Source organism: Eriocheir sinensis, chromosome 3, assembly GCF_024679095.1.
Source record: "Eriocheir sinensis breed Jianghai 21 chromosome 3, ASM2467909v1, whole genome shotgun sequence".
Classification (NCBI taxonomy): domain Eukaryota; kingdom Metazoa; phylum Arthropoda; class Malacostraca; order Decapoda; family Varunidae; genus Eriocheir; species Eriocheir sinensis.
The window spans coordinates 24,888,370-24,906,388 of record NC_066511.1 but is presented as its reverse complement, the minus strand read 5'-3'; the positions used below and the strand labels follow the sequence as shown (position 1 = coordinate 24,906,388).

At 45.6% G+C, this 18,019-nt stretch overlaps 1 long non-coding RNA gene across 1 annotated transcript in view; it reads right to left on the bottom strand.

The window, feature by feature from the left end:
* Positions 1-18,019, bottom strand: part of LOC127007126 (uncharacterized) — a 64,065-nt gene that overhangs the window by 32,696 nt on the left and 13,350 nt on the right. Inside the window, exon 2 of the long non-coding RNA XR_007760077.1 lies at positions 13,764-13,833. This is a non-coding gene — a long non-coding RNA (uncharacterized LOC127007126). The remainder of the gene's footprint in view (positions 1-13,763; positions 13,834-18,019) is intronic.

The window sequence follows — 18,019 nt, the reverse complement described above, 5'->3', positions numbered from 1 at the left end:
ATGGTGATGGTTATGTGGTAGGTATGGTTGTGGGGGTATAGTCTGTGGTGGTGGTGATGGTGATGGTAGTGGTGATGGTTATGAGGTAGGTATGGTTGTGGGGTGTGTGGTGGTGGTGCTGGCGATGGTGATGGTGATGGTTATGTGGTAGGTATGGTTGTGGGGGTATATTCTGTGGTGGTGGTGATGGTGATGGTAGTGGTGATGGTTATGAGGTAGGTATGGTTGTGGGGGTATATTCTGTGGTGGTGGTGATGGTGATGGTAGTGGTGATGGTTATGAGGTAGGTATGGTTGTGGGGGTATAGTCTGTGGTGGTGTTAGTATACGTTGTGGAGATGGTGGTGATGGTAGTGGTAATGGTCGCAGTTATGTGGTTTGCAGTAATAGTAAGGGTGATGGTGGTGGTGGAGGTGGTCAGTGTGCAAGAAGTGGTAGTGATATAAGGAGAGAACGAATCAGGTCATTCATAGAAGAGAGGTCAGAAGGAGGGTTGACATCATGAAGATAAAACAACTTGGCTTTGTACGTGTCTAAGCAAAGATTGAACACTAAAACCCATGTTATTAGAGAGCCCAGCCTCCGAGCACACATATTCGACAAGGGATTCGTAGGAGTTTGGTGCATTTCCAGGGGTAGTTTTATGACCCCGGTGGTAGTTTGACCCTTCTTCTGTACCTTCAAATGACAAAAAACATTCATTAGAACCCGATTGATCTCCTTTTCGGCCTTTTGATGTTAGTGGAAGGGGTGATGGTTTTTGGTGATGAGAATAGTGGTGATGAATGATATAAAGGTAACGAAGATGTTAGTGAGTGATGGTGAGTGGTGGCGGAGGCGGCACATGCGTAGTGACAAAGATGGTGACTGAGGCGGTAAGATTTCTGGCAGGGATGGTTATATTCTTACTTTTTTTCACTTTTATCGTGCATATCAATTCGAGAATATACACAACGCGTACATTTTGCATGGTATTATTGATTTTTTTAAAGTTATCAATATATAAAAAAAAAAGAATAGGCGTCATTCAATTACTCTTTTATTACTCCGTAGTTGCTCTCTCGATTTTAATCAAAACTTTATGTCCTGCGCTCCAAAGCATATTGATGGAGCGGGGAGGATTTTTTTACAGTTTAATTACGAGCTGCGCGCGTACGGCGCCTGGACTGTGTGGATGTACAGGCTAGTGCATGAATAGATAAACAAATGTAGGAACGTTGGAATACATATGGAAATAAATATATAAATAAATAAATAGACAAATAAATAAATTACATTATAAAAGTTAATTGCATAAGGAAATATATATATATATATATATATATATATATATATATATATATATATATATATATATATATATATATATATATATATATATATATGAAAAAATAATGGAAATATATTACTAAATACATATATAAGAAAACGAAGATAGGCATTTCTTAATGCAGATTGACAAAAAGTTCTACAAATATTTATATAAAGAGAGATAAAAATTGATTACAGATAAATTGATGCGGGCTAATTTTTAAGAACTCCACTTTTCTTACAGAGTGCTGTACGCCTTAAATACTCTATACGCAGTGTCTACCGTTTACCTTTTGGCCGAGAGGTCGAAGAAGGGTGCGTGATCACACAAGGCAAGCTTGTCACACTCGACTCGGGCAGGACACGACCTAAAGACACTCTGCGGTCACTGCGCGCGTTGACTGAGTACAACTGATTTTGTTTCATTATTTGCCTTTTAATTTGAATGAGCGAGTTGGTATGCAAATATAGCTCCAAAATTAGTTACAGGTTACATATGTTAGGCACTCGTGTTCAGTAAGAGTTTATTTGTTCATAAATCAAGCTCGAAGGATCTCGCCGGAAGGGGTTTGCTGCCCCACGAATCCCTTGTGAGGGTGCACGCCACGCTGGGTGGAAGTCGCTGTTCTGGAAACTGATATGTCGCGACGCATGAAACTGGGACTTAGACAGACAGGTAACTAGACAGATGGTCATAAAGACAGAGTGATGTACTATACTTATATACATACATGCATACAAGCCTGTATGAAATAGTTTAAAACAAACAAAAACAAAAACAACATGCTGAAATGATGAAAAAAATATCAATATAATGTCAACCATACTCTATACTTCTGGCTCTAGCACTGGTACATACCACCACAGCGTCGCCCATGCACGGTTGCTCAGACCCGCTGGGATGATGAGGGAGCCTTGCCTTGCCTTGCCTTGCCTTGCCTTGCTTACTCTTGCTGGTGTATAGCAGCGGCTCATGAGGATATACACAGCTTAATTTTACTCCAAGTCAGCTTGATACAATCTCTTTGGCAATTACCAAATACTGACATGTAATTATCGATATCCTGTGAAAAGTGAGGTGCGATGAACTATATAAACAATTCATTTGTATTCATACAACAAAAATAAGTTCATAGAAATGTCATTTGTCTGTCGAACCATCTTTTCTTTTCCTTTTTTTTCTAAAGGATAATATATGTAATTCTGACAATCGCAATTTGAGGTGTTTGGAAAAAGTTCCTATTCTTTTTAAGTTCCTTTTTTAGTACACCCTTGAACCCATTTTGATACTGCATGGCGGTATTTCGGCACAATTTTATGATTATCTCGCGTAAGGGAGCGTGGAGGAGGGCTAGTTGTATTGTGTGCGTCTCGTGACTTGAGACGCAGCCGTCTTCCGGGCAAGGGCATCTCACCTTACATGAACACTGCCGAATGGTGTCAGCTTCCGAGTACCGTAACAAAACTCTTCCTGAGGGGGATGACTCCTTGCTGTGTGAAATCTCAAACTTTTGAATCTTCCCGATACACTACGTTTCTTGAGTTGTCTCCTTGTGCAGCACTTTCGAGAAATGTATTACGCGGCGCACCTTTGTGTTTATACCTCCGTTTGACTTAAATCGGCCTATTTTCCCCCTGCCAAAGTACGAGGAAACCCTAACCCATACAGAACTTAAGATCTTTAGGTGACTTGGCGTACCTTCAGATGTTATATGAAAGTTACACGCAGTTGAGACGATACCAGATTACGCTACATTGTTAAAAGTATATGGAAGCATTTCTGCAAATTAGCTATTCCTGCCATAAAAGTCATACATACTACTACTCTCCTTATTCGTCTCGAATGTAATGAATTTTGAAACACGTCTTGCCAGCTTAAACACAGCAAAGCCACCATGCAGCTCTTTTTGGTACAATAATCCAATGTTGTGATCTTGATCATACAGGACTTAAGTAATTTAGTCAAAGGCCGGTTCAAGTGATTAACTTTGGATGTCAAGCTAAGTGAAAATTAACGATGTCAAGTGAACGGAGTGACTGCGAACTGGGGGACGGGAGGAAACAGGCGGGTCGACAAAATTTAGTCCCGCACCGGCAGACTGGACACCTTTCAACAACACGACCTTTCGATTCCTATGATTCTATATCAAATACACACACACACACACACACACACAGCTTATAAAAGAAATGAAAGTGCTTACTGCATATATCATGGTAAGGCGACAACTGTTCATTGATCTTAAAATTCATGGAGTAACACCTTAATCTGCCTTGTTGGTATATATATTTCGAGGACCCAGTGGGGGACTCAGACCCCTTGGCGCCCTGCTGCTGGCGTTGGGGTGATTGGGACGCGTCGCTCCCCATTGATGGTATATCTCGTTCGTTCGTTTGTGTGTGTGTCGGGGGGGGGAGGGGGGGGGGGGATGCACTACTGTTATGTTTCCGCTGTCGTTTTTAGGTTTGTGTGGTGGTGGTGGTGGTGGTGGTGGTGATGGGTGGTGGTGGTGGTGGTGGTGCCTTTCTTTTCCCATAATTACCGAAGTCTTTCGTCGTTCCTCTGGTGGTCGTCAGACGGTCATACAGTTCCTTCCTTGCCCCTCGACACTCCCCTTCCTCCCTCCTCCTTTCTTCACGTTCCCACACTAGTCGTTCACACCTTCCTTTCCCCACTCGCCTTAATTTCGCATTTAGCATTCACCTCCCTTTCCCAGGACTCCAATAATAGCATCGGTGTGCGCTGCTAAACACTCCCCGGAGACGGATTTAATCTCATATCAGCGCCCGGGGCTAATCGCAGGCCGGCTCGATCGCTCCCCTCATAGATTTTCCGTCACAGGGATTCGAACACCTTTTTCTATGTTTCGTATGCCTCCTGATGCTACTTTAGAGGGATAAAACAAAGTAGGAAGAAGCAATTCAAGTACATAATGGCATGAGGCCGTTTTCATCTATATGATGTAGAGACTAAAGTCGACTTGACGTGGGAAAGCGACGAGGAAAATACGGAGGAGGGGAGAGGAAGGGAGATGGAGCAGATTCGGTGTATGTAAAGGCTTCGCAGAGGGGAGGGTGAGGGAGTTGATGGATAGGGAGGGTGAGAGCGAGGGAAAGAGAGAGGGAGTGGGAGACATGGGGTGCGCCGACCCTCCCCCTGTTTTGGAGATTAGATCCTTCTGATAACCTGGCAGAACACCGGCTAATCCTTTGTTGACGGCCGATTCTAACAGTTTCCGCGTAATCAGTGCTATCAACTTAGGATTTTTGTTCATGTGTGTGTGTGTGTGTGTGTGTGTGTGTGTGTGTGTGTGTGTGTGTGTGTGTGTGTGTGTGTTTGAGCCTCTAGAGGGAGACGCAGAGGGAGGCGAGGCAGCGCGGGAGGACGGATGGATGGCCAGCGAGACAAAGAAGTTGAGAGTGATCAATATGGTGGTGGTGGTGGTGGTAGTGGCGGGGGAGGGGGGGGGAAGTCTGTAGTGGTGGTGGATGATGTTGGTGACTGTAGTGGTGGTGGTGGTGGTGGTGATGGTAGTAGTAGTAGTAGTAGTGGTGGTGGTGGTGATGGTAGTAGTGGTGGTGGTGGTGGTGGTAGTCAGTCACACCTATACCCACTTGCCTCGCCCCGTCAATCACACACATACACACACGCACACGCACGCACACGCACACGCGCGCGCGCACACACACACACACACACACACACACACACACACACACACACCTGTCCCGCCCCGTCAATAACACACACCAATCCGCCGAGGTCGTTTCGTTTTTTCCATTCATCCACAACCCAACTTGTAGACTAATTCATGTTTAGCTCATTTTTTAAACCAAAATTAGACAACTTGAAGCTGCTGCTTCAGGAGTCTGTGTCGATGATCTATCATATACTTCTAAATAATTTCGTTGTGTATCAGGAGAAAAATAAAACTTCTCCCAAGCAGACTTTTAGCATAATACTCAACAGCATCTTCTTCGTGAATAAAGGGAGTCTATTTCTGCGTTTTATTGCTTTCCTGATTTTTTTTCCCTTGTATATAACTAAGTCTCCAGTCATAAAGGTGAGAACAGTACTCAATATTATGACAAAAATGTTCGCGAACACAAAAACGAAGCACAATATTCCAGCATCCAGGTGTCATGCAGGTGTCACCGTTACATGAATTTCACAATCCGCGGAGTCAAGTTTTATCATGTGCACGAGAAAAAATGAGGCGAGACTTGGCGAGGCTACAGCACGGTTGGATGACAAATATCACTACAATGCTTCCCAGCTAACCAATACTTCTAAAAAAACAGCAGGACTACACCGTTAAGCAACAGTCAAATAATACTTCTCAACAGCATTACAACACAATATCGCTAAAACAACACTGCTGAAAATGCTTCGGATCTCAAGATATGGTGGCTGACGGCTTGGTTTATGCGTCACCAATGATTTTTTAGTCGCTGACTTTCTTGTAGTCACCACCTTGGCAAAGCAGAGGCACTAACACCACCACCACAACCACCACCACCACCACCACCACTACCACCACTATCACCAGCATCAGAAACACCTGCAACACCAGCAGCAGCAGCAGAAGTAGTAGTAGCTGTGGTAGTAATAGTAGTAGTAGTAGTAGTAGTAGTAGTAGTAGCAGTGGTGGTAGTAGTAGTAGTAGTAGTAGTAGTAGTAGTAGTAGCAGTATGAGCAGCAGCAATTGATTTATGAATTCTACTATTTTTCTTCCTCCTCTTCCTTCTGCTGCTTACCATCACCAGCCCCGTCATTACTGTTACATACACGACAGTACATTCCCGAGACTCACGCCAAGGAAAAGGGTTCTTACACCTCTTTCACTGACTCTCTGAACGTTTGATGTCCTCTTGGTGGGGTGCAGAAGGGCGGGGGGAAGGGTGGCGGGACGGGGTTGCCGATCCTGAGAGCCTGGCAGACCCCCCGGGGCAGCCTTACGCATCAGGAGCTCATGAGGAGGGTCAGCAGCGTGGGAGACTCTGCTATCTCCCTGTCCCTCTCAGCTCCCTCTCTTCCTCCCTTTCTAGCTCCCCCACCTTCTCCTTCATCCTCCCCACCCTCCCACCACTCCATACCTCCCTTACCCACCCCGGTACCTTTCTCCGTCATTTCCATCCCCTCATTCTGCTCTCATCTGCTTCCCATTCCCCTCAGGTGATCCTACAGGTAAGGGGGATACCCTCGCTAAGTACTTCCTCTCGCTTCCTCTCGCTATTATTATATATAGTACATATCACCGTCCACTGCAGGGCGGGGCGGGGCGGGGCGGGAGCAGGCCCTCGGACCGGCCTCTTCATTTCTCACATACAGAAATCAATTTACAGACGGAGATTTCCCTGCCGTGTTGTCTGGTGTATTTAGCAGGAGACTATGGGCTCAGAGCGGCCGACGGAGGGTCATCCCGGCGAGCGGCACCGGGCCGGGGCCGCGCCGCCGTCCGTCGCCTTGGCCCTTTGGGGAAACGGCGACAGGGGCGAGAAGCACCGGGGACGGGTGGGTTAAGGCTGTTTGGCGGGGCAGCTGGGAGGGGTTGCCCGCGGGCTATTTACCTACTGGTGACAGATTAAGGTTCGCGGCTGGAAAATTGGTCGTTTCCCATGGGCTTGGCGTCATTAAAGGGATTGTTGGTGTCTCTTTAAACAGCCCTTAGCCCTGGCGGGCACACGCCAGCCACGCGGCGGCCCCCGGGGAGCGCCACGCTCACTTGTTGACCCGCAGACACAGTGGGATGCGCGGGAAAGGCCGTCACTATTGTTTCTCCTCACTTGTTTCTTTTATTTTCCGCGCCACCAGATTAACTGCTTCCCTCCATCACTCCCCTCGCCTTGCCCTGTATCTCAACCCCATTCCTTACCATGTCAACTCACCGCTTTGCTTATTTTTTTCCTTATGGACGGGACTAACCCAAGACTTGACTGATCTCCGTCGCCTTCGCACGCTTCATGCATTGACCAACAAGTTTTTTCGGGCCTCTTCGAGCTGAAGAGCGTCTGTATAGCGACGGGTAAAGGAGGTAGGCGGAGGAGGAGGATGCGTGAGGTCACAGACGACCTGCTCACCAAGAGATATTACTTAATATCTTAGGTTTATGCGCTAATGTGATGCACGTCGAAAAGGTAACCTTTACAGAATGTTTGCCAGTTATTTTTGCTGTTACAGTTGACAAAAAAGCAAAGGAAAAACTTTCTCTCGGTTTTGTTTCGCCTTAACGTGGAAGAGAATCGAGTAATTGTTAAATGCTTCCCTCAAAAGAAACAGAACGGCACTTCTTTTGTTCCCACCACTGGAGTCATCGAGGAGTCCCACACATTCACCGTCTACGAACTGTTGTCCAAAGTGCCGTCGTGCCGTGCCAAGCGTGGCCGAGACACAGGCGGCGCAGCGGGTGGTCAGGGCGGGCCTCTGCCACCCACGGACGGCGGCTGTCAGCAGTTGGCGAGTGACGATGGGCGGGGGAGAGGCACGTGCTGGCGGCGAAGGTAAACACTGGATGCTGGTGGGTGGGTTATTGGCACGTGGCGGCCCAGGGGGGGGGAAGGGTAAGAGGCAAGGAAAGGAGGGACACACAGAGGGATGAGGCCGGGAGGAGATACAAGCAGAGAGAGAGAGAGAGAGAGAGAGAGAGAGAGAGAAGGGAGGGATGTACCGCGGAGAGCAAACAAAGTGCCGATATATAAGGGCAGAAGGGGAAAAAAGGGAGAAAAGAAATCAAATGGAGGAGGGGAGGGGAAGAAGAGGGGCAGCAAGACTTAAGGGAGAACTCGTGGAAGAAGAACACCCAGACAAACAGAGGGAGTAGAAACACACAGCGACGAAAGAAAAGTTGAAAGAGAAAAAAAAAACTAACGGAAGGGAGAGGGGGAAGGTGAATGGTGCAAGGGAAAGAAAAATAAGAGGAAAATGTAACAGATACGAAAGAGGAAGAGAAAGGGAAAGGAAGTAGAAGGAGGGGGAGAATGACGAAAGATGCAAGAAGTGTGGAGAAGGAAAGAAAGAGAAAGTTGGCATGAAAGAAGATAAGGCGGGAGGAAGGTGACAGGAAGAGGAAAAGTGCAGAGGGGTGCATGGGGAAGAAGACAGACGAAGAATGAAGAGGAGGTTTGCCTGAAGAAGAGCACAATGGAGGGAAGGGGACTTGAGTGATAGGGTGGAGGGAAGGGGAAGAAAGGAGGCAGGAGAGAGGAGGAGGAGGAAGGTGGTCTGAAGAGGAGCAGCAGCAGGAGAAGGGAGAGAAGAGAGATGCAAGAGGAGGAGGAGGAGGAGGAGGAGGAGCGCCACACGTCCTCGAGGGAGCGACAGGCGTCAAGAGCCACTCCTCACTCCCATTTGAAATTCATTCCACAATTTATCGGGGTTTAATGGCTAATCCTCCCTCTAATTCCAGTTGGCGGTGATCCTGGGAGCATAATCAATGGACCGGCCTCTTGAGTGCGTGAGTCGAGGGGCGGGAGAGTAGACGGCACACACAGGGTCCACACACACCACTGAGCCTTTTCTTCTTCGGCGTTTCCTCCTTCCGTCGTCGCTTCAGTCTTCGTTCTCGGTGCGGTACCAGTAAGCTTCATTGTCCTTTTTTTGTCGTTAGTTGTTTTTTTACAACAAAGGAGACAGCTCAAGGGCACAGAAAAAGGAAACAATAATAAAAAAAGCCCGCTACTCGCTGCTCCTAAAAAAGAATCCAAAGAGGTGGCCGAAAGAGAGGTCAGTTTCGGGAGGTTGTGTTTTCTGTTTTTTTATCGTTATCTTTCGTGATTCTTGGTCTGCAGCATAAAAATTCAGTGGACTCTCCTCTTGCTTTTATTTATTTTGTTACCTATCGGGTTTCAGCAATAGTTTTATTTTTAGGTATGTACTAAATACTGTAAGGTGATGGATGCATATATCTGAAGGGAATGCTTGGGTGGCACCTTCCTATAGGCCGCTGAATCGTGGGTGACGCGTGCTGGTCGTAACTGACAAACTAACTATACGCAAACCTCTGCTAATTATTATCTATGTATAACAGGGCAAAAAGTCCCCTTTATACGTAAAAACTTAACCTAACTTGACCTACACTAACCCAGCCTAACTTAACCCGGTAGCTGCGACCCCTCTAAGCGAGAAAAATGAGAAAAAAATCATCACTCACACAAACCATTTCATTATATGTATCAACGCATTTGTGATCAGTTTATGAATCCTCTATTTTGGGAGGCTTATATTAAGGCAAAAATTTAACCCATCGCTGGTACACGGTAAACCCATAAATTTGGCCGTCGCTACTACCGGGTTAAGAATATGGTCCTAGGAATATGTGCCCCGTATGGTGTTCGGAGGAGCATAAGGAGACCATTTAGAATGCTAGGCCTAAACACCTCATGCGAACCTCCGTTTTGCTTAACCTGAGCGTTGAAACTCATACATAATTCCTTAAGAGAACAAATGAATGATTGTCCGCTTGGTTCTAAAGATGGTAGTAGTAGTAGTAGTAGTGTTAGTAGTAGTAGTAGTAGTAGTAGTAGTAGTAGTAGTAGTAGTAGTAGTAGTAGTAGTAGTAGTAGTAGTAGTAGTAGTAGTAGTAGTAGGGAGATGTTTATTTTTGTGATTGCTGTTATTGAAGTAGAAACTCTCCTCCTCTTTCTCCTCCTCCTCCTCCTCCTCCTCCTCCTCCTCCTCCTCCTCCTCCTCCTCCTCTCCTCATTCACCCCTCCTTGCCTCGTTCACTTCTCCCTCTCTCTGATCTTTCTCATTTCATATCCTCTCCTTTCCTTAATTTAACCCAGACTCCTTTCTTCTCTCTCGATCTCCCCCGCTCACTCTTTCTCTCCTGATCTCTCCTCTTTTATCTTCCTACTCATTCATTCTCCTCCATTTCACAATCCCTTATTTACCCGCCTTCTTCGTTTTCCCTACATTATCTTCCTCTTGTTCCTCTCCCTTCCGCTAGATTTCGTGCTCTCTTCCTTTATCTCCTCCTCTTGCTCCCCCTCCTCCTCCTCCTCCTCCTTCTCATCATCACTTTCGTATTATTCTTTATATAGACGTTATAATGCACCACACAATTTCATTTCTCAAAAAACAAAAAATAAAAAAAACAGGAAACGACGCGCGCGCGCACACACACACACACACACACACACACACACACACACACACACACACACACACACACACACATCAGGACAAAGGTGAAAGATGTAAATTTTGAAAATAATAAAAACACAATTATAAATTTTGTGTGGGGTCTTGTGAGAGACTAAAATTTGTGAGAGAGAGAGAGAGAGAGAGAGAGAGAGAGAGAGAGAGAGAGAGAGAGAGAGAGTGTAATGTTTCTTTACAGCTTCAGAGTATTGCTTTGTCTCTCTCTCTCTCTCTCTCTCTCTTCAATCATCACCGTCGTTCCCCTCTCCCTCTTTCCCCTTTCTCTTGCTTTTTTACTTTCCTTCCCTTTATTAGTTCCCTTCTCCACCTCCACATCTTCCTCCCTAAATATTTTCGCCTCCCCTCTTTCAGTCTGTCACAATTTGTTTCCCTATATACTCTCCCCGACTTTCTTTATCTGCTCTCTCTGCGCCTCTATATACTCTCTTCCTCTCTTTCTTCCTCGTCGATCCACACACTGGCTCTCCTTTTTCGGTCTTATATTGCGAGCTCCCTTGCCGATTGTTTGCTTTATCGTGCACATATGAACTTGGTCATGTGATGCTTTTCTTTTCGGTGCAGCGGCAAAATGAGAAGGTTCGCAAGTTTGTTTCCTGTAAAGCTGTTCCAGAAATTCTCAGTGAAACGGGGCAAGTCAATAGCCCAGCCATGTCTGTTGTATGTGTGTGACTTTCCTTCTTTTCGGTGCGGCAGGCAGCAAACACAGAAACACCACAAACTGTCAGCCGCTCGAGAAAAGCCTCCTGAAACGATACAAGTCAGCGGTAGAGTCGCGCCTTCTGTGTGATTTACTGTTCCCTGGTGGAGTCTCGTCCCTCGCAAAGGTTCCTCGAGAGTGCCATTCCGGGAGGGTCATCTCGGTGCCACAGGGGGCCAAGACACACAGCGCGGACGGCCGCACAACAGCCTAAGTCAACATGCCTCCCCGCGGTCGCCCAGTAGGTGGCGGCCCTGGGGAGTGAGAGGCGTGCGTGGCGGCCCTTCCAGTATTCAGTCTTGATTTTCATATGATGTTTATTGTTCCCGCTGAGATCCTCCTCCTCGCAGTTCATTTCCAAGGCAGCCTTTCATCACGCCCAATTATACGTGTTTGTGATGAAAGGTTGACATGCGAACGACGGGGACAAAGAAACTAATAAGGACAAACAAGTATTACCTTTGTGAAGAAATGAACACACACACACACACACACACACACACACACACACACACACACACACACACACACACACACACACACACACACACACACACACACACACTCACGCACACACACACACACACACACACACACTCGCTCCTTCACTCCCCTAGGCCTGTTCAGTAGCGAGGCCAAGGGGCGAGTGGAGGCAGAGGACAGCAAAATTAGCACTACAGAAGGATCACAGACAAAGCCCATTTCAGTGAGTTCAAAAGGCGTGCACGAGTGGGTCCTGATCCTCCTCTTTCCCTCACGTCACGGTTCCCTTTAAATCCCAACCCCTTCACCACCACCACCATCACCAAATTGTTGCCAGACTTTTATGTCCCTACGTATACATACCCACCTTTACTGTTATATAACGGTACTCATTTCTACCTTTAACACAAATCCTTCTTCCATGCAAATTTTGAGGCTTAGATAAACTTATACATTCGTCTTTTTTTTTCCAAACATACGTAAACAAGCATCGTTTTATTGAATTTGAAGGCATGTTGTACACCTTTTAAGAACATAAGAACATAAGAACGTAATGAGTCTGCAAGAGGCCGGTTGACATGTACAAGGAAGCTCCTGGTGACCTATATCCCCACCTAACATTACTGTCCATGAATTCATCTAATCTATTTTTAATATGACTATTGTATTGACACACAACATGACTGCCCAGCCTGTTCCACTCATTTAACACTGTTAGTAAACCAATTTTTGCCAATGTCCCTGTTGAATCTGAACTCTCCAGTTTTAACCCATTACTACGTGTCTTACCCAGTTCTCTTACCATCAGAACCTTATTAATATCCCCCTTCTTAAAGGTCTTCATCCATTTATAAACCTCGATCAAGTCTCCTCGCACCCTTCGCCTTTCTGGAGAATGCAAGTTTAATTGTTTAAGTCTTTCCTCATATGGCAAGTTTCTTAACCCGTGAATCATCTTAGTCATCCTTCTCTGTACCGATTATAACATATTGATATCCACTCTATAGTAAGGTGAACTGAACCGCATAATCAAGATAAGGTCTAACTAATGCTAAATATTCGGCGATTCTGTTGCTTACGCTCCTTGAAATGAATCCAAGTACCCTGTTTGATCGATTTCTAGCTTGAATGCACTGTGCCCTTGGACGAAGATCAGAGGTCACTAAAACCCCTAAATCCCTCTCTGCTAATGGGAGTGTCATTTAAGTATTATGGGTATGTGAGGGGTTGTTCCTACGTACACTCATAATACTGCACTTCCCGACATTGAACTCCATCCGCCATTTCCCCGCCCTGTTATACAATCTGTCTAGTTCATCCTGGCGTCCTATCGTCCTGATCCGACTCAATTACTGCATCAATCTTGGTATCATCACCAAACTTATTGATATCACTACTAATACCGGTATCTGAATCTGTACCTGTATCTTTTATCTGTATGGACTATGTATATATCGCATGTACTTACAAATATAAAAAATAAAAATCAAAAAGGAAAAGGAAAGGATGCCAGAACACACACCGCAATGGATGCAAAGTGAGTAGACTTAAATCTTAAGAAATAGTAAAAAAAAAAAAAAAAAAATGGTTTCGAAATAAGGTACGGGATGAATGGAACAAATAATACACCTCTGTACAGTCAATATAGTTGCAAATAGAGGTTAGATACATTCATGGTTTGGGGAGGGCGAATGGGGCATAACTATAGTTCTCAGGAGCTGTCATGTGTAGGCTGTCTGTCGTCTTAGGGGCTATTACACTGGGCAAATTTTCCGTGGATCTTCAGTCAAACCACGATTTCTGCTAGCGTGGTTCTCATTTGTTTCTTGTTATTGTTGCTGATGATGATGGTGAGTAATATTGTCGTCCTTCGGTGAAATCTACCGTAGCTTTGGAAGATCGTGGACACGTCAGAAAACCACGGAAATATGAGAACCACGCCAGCGGAAATCGTGGTTTGACTGAAGATCCACGGAAAGTTTGCCCAGTGTAATAGCCCCTTCATAGTCCTACATCCTTGTGCACCCTTGTTTATATAAATATCTCCATAGGCGAGTCAAACTAATACGATTCACCAGCACTGTAGAAAAATAAGTCACTGTCACCTTACCTTTCCCGCCTCCATCAGCGCCGCGGCCTGGCCTCCATCACCGCCGTCAGGAGACAAACGCGCGCCACACCTGCCGGAGAGAAGCTTCATCAGTAAGGTGCTCTCTCGCGGCCTCACATTATCAAGACATTTATTAACCTGATGCCGGATAATCAGGAGACGCATCCGTCGAACACTGCAGCATCCCGTCGTATGTTACCCTCACCTGCAGCGGTAATGAGTGCACAGAAGGCTCCTCGCTCAGGGAAAGGCACTGAGGAGGAGGAGGAGGAGGGGGGTAGAAGGAGAAGGAAGGCAAGGAAGAGGAAGGGATCCGCCGGCGACGCTGCCTACAACGACCTAACTTGGCAGAGGGACGACCCGTAACGAAGTAATGGGAGAGCGGAACCGAGGAAATGCAAACCACCGGACTCATTACCACCAGCGCTCGTAACCTGTGCGCGGGAAACGACCCCGGCACCTGAGATACGACCCCTTAATAACAAGTCCTCAGCGCTGACGTAATTGCAGCAGATGAGGAGCCTAGACCACAGCCTCGCCTCACCTGCCTCCTCTGGCACAGCGGTGGGATAAGGAGGGCGCGAGAGGCAAGCGATAACCTCCCTTCTCTCTTCTCTATCCACCTGGCGTATATCAGGGTGTTGCTTCTCGGCCTTGTGATGTGCGTCTGTCAATGTGTTAAGCTGCTTCCACTTACAGAACGTCTTCATACATTCTGATGGACGTGAGGTCAGTGAGCGGAGGTGGTGAACGCGCGGCCCTCCGTAGGATAAGAATTTTTCAGGCATCACCGAGCACCGAAAGACCAACCACACTTCAAGCCATGTCAAAGGGAGCACAAGGAAGCGTCATGAGCCAAGGAGCAAGAAACTATACTTTGGGTCACTATAAAAAAAGAGCCTCCCGTGCGTCACCCACGGGAGAGGGCCGACCACCAGTTATCGCAGTATTGCCTACGGACGCTAAAAACTTGTTCATTGAAAAAAATAGTGAAGAAACAATGAAGCACAACACCTTAGAATATCAATAACCAATGACCATAATACATACCACATGCATCCTATTTACAGAATCCAAACATTATCATACATGCATATTAATATTACATCTATGTTTATAATACATGCAGTTTGTTGCTTATAGAATGAGTCTGATGTAAATGAGTAGATTGACAACCATCCATGGACACTCACTTGTTCTTCATCAACTCTGTACACACACACACACACACACACACACACACACACGGCGGTGGCGGAGTGGTCAGCGTGCGGACGTGGTGAGCCGTGGACCTATAGATTCGAGTCCTACCGAAACACGCTGATTTTTCAACCATCGGCGAGTGGCGAAAGATTACCCACATGCTACCCAGATCTTCACTCAACCCTAACTTCAGCAATTTCGTTCAAGTGGAGCACCGGGGGGCAGCATGGGCCAAGCAAGAGTCATATATCACGTCAGTCACTATAAAAAAAATTCGCCTGCGCCACTAACGGGCTGGGGTCGTCGAAGAGACACCTCAGGATAGCCTACTGGCGCAATAGGCATTACCTAAACACACACACACACACACACACACACACACACACACACACACACACACATTCACATTCACATACATATACTACACATAAACGCACACACACACGCACACAACCCCACCCTGTGCTCCATAAAGCTAGGAGAAGCGAAGCATTGATGGACCCTTTCCCTGTCTAGCTAAGTTAACGGGTAGACTGAAGTGTTTGTATGCAGACTGACATATGTAAATAGGTTAATAGAGAGAGAGACGGACAGACAGGCAGATCGATGACAATGTTCTATCGCCATTAAATCGTCTCATCCCCTCACTTCCTTTCTACGCGGCTCCTTACGACTCTTCCTCCTCCTCCAACAGTTTACACCGCCCTTACGAACCCCGAACCACCCCTCATGAAGGCAAGCTCTCATACCCTCCTTCCTCCTCCTCCTCCTCCTCTTTCCCTTCCATTTTTTTCTCTCTCTCTCTCTCTCTCTCTCTCTCTCTCTCTCTCTCTCTCTCTCTCTCTCTCTCTCTCTCTCTCTCTCTCTCTCTCTCTCTCTCTCTCTCTCTCTCTCTCTCTCTCTCTCTCTCTCTCTCCCAGCCTGTACAACCCCTCCCATCCCTCTTTTCATTCTTCTCACCGATGTAGTAACTTTCACTCCCCCACAATCCCCTTCCCCCCCCCCCCTCTCTCTCTCTCTCTCTCTCTCACTCTCTCTCTCTCTCTCTCTGTCTCTCTCTCTCTCTCTCTCTCTCTCTCTCTCTCTCTCTCCCCTCTTTAATATTCAAACCTTCATTAAATGCAAATGTCCTCCAAATTTTACTGGTTGCCTGCTTTATGAGAAAATTTGGGAGGAATATGAGGAAAGCGAATGAGGATGTGAACGCGATTAGGGGCGGAGGAGCCATCGTGAGCCAGAGTTAGAGGGTCGTTCCCTTCCTGATGGCTCTGGCTCACGCCCCGACACTGCCTTCCGCCTGCACGCCTCTTTTTTTTTTTTTTTTCCTCACCCTTTCCCCACCTCCCTCCAACCCCAGCGCTTCCTCCTCATTCTTTTTTGCCTGGCCGGGTTTTTTTTCTCCTCCTCCTCCGCACACTCTTTCCACGATGGGTAAAAGAAGGAGGAGGCGGAGAAGGAGGAAGAGGAGGGGGAGGAAGGGGGCGAGTGTGGAGAGTTTATTGTACATGGTGAGGCGATGGACAGGTGCATGATGAGTACGCGGGAAAGAATGTAGAGAGAAAGGATTAAGGAGAGAAAGAAAGAAGTATATGGAATGATGGTACTGGGAAGGAAGAAAGGTTGGGAGGGAGGATGGAAGAAAAAAAGAAAGAAAGAAAGAAAGGAGAAGAGAAGAGAAGAGAAGAGAAGAGGAAAGGAAAGGAAAGAAAGGAAGAAAAAGAAAGAAAGAAAGGAGAGAGGGGAAAACAAATGGAAAGGAAAGGAGAAAGAAAGGGAGAAAAGGGAAAAAAATGGGAAGCGGAGGAGGAAAGGAGGGAGGGAAAGGAAGAAAAGGAAAGAAAACAAAAGATATATAGGGAAGGGAAAAGAAAAGGTAAGGAACGGAAGTAAGTACAGAAAAGTTGTTTATATCTTAAGTCATTTGCATCGCCGTTTTTGTGAATTATTATGATGGCAATTTTCTGGGCTCTGGGGACTCTGTAGGGACTGTATACCTCATCAAGCTTTTTGTATATATTTGAGATTTTAGAGTTTATTAAGTATACACATCTTAATATTATTTTAGTCGACCTTTTCCTCCTGCTTTACCCTTGCTTTTTTTTTTACAACAAACGAGACAGCTCAAGGGCACAAAAAAAGGAAACAATAACGAAAACTATAAAAAAAAATCCTATATATATATTTTTTTTTTTTTTTGCATCTCAAACCTATCTAATTTTTTTTTTTTTTTTTTTTTTTAACGTTTTTGCGCCGGTAGGCTTGCTTGAGGGGCCTGGGTGGTATTCGGCCCCAGCCCGTCATGGCGCAGGCAAGTGTTTATAGTGGCGCCATCTTCTCTATACATTCTTCGTGACGTTGCCATTTGCATTATAGTTCAAACAGCTGATTCCTGCCAGTGCCCAATCTTCTCGTGTTTCTTCATGCTTCTGCCATTCTTTACAGTTCCTTCGATTATGTTAATGTTTACGTTTAATTCACATGCAGATATCGCAAACTTCTCCAGTGTTGATAACTGAGTGTCTTAGTTGAGTCGTTATTTGCTTTCTCTTGCTCTCCTTCAGTCTTATCGGATGAGTTTGAGAAATTATATTGAATTCTTCGGTCTCTTCCCTGATTGCAAGAATATTTGGATAATTCTTATTCATTAAATTTTCCCTCTCTCTTCTTATAAGTTTAAGCCTACTTTATATGTTACCAAACTGCGGTCACTGTATTCGGCTTTATTTATAACGGTTCCGTGTTTCACTGAGTTTCCAGGAGGACTGAGTCAATTTCGTTCAGTGTTTCTCCATGAGGGCTTTTCAAGTTCAATTTCCTCTTTCCTCTTTTCTGTAAAAAAATCTATTAATTAGAACGCTTGTTTCTTTTAGCAAACTCAACGAGTTTATTGCTTTTTGTTACCTTTCGTATCTATTCTAAAATGTCAAATTACTGTCTCTCCATTACTTATGGCCCAGGCTTTGGCAAAATTTCCAGTACCTAAATAAAACTGGGTTTATGCTTCTTCACTATAGATATATAGAACTGAAATGTTTTAAGTTTGTATCTTTTAT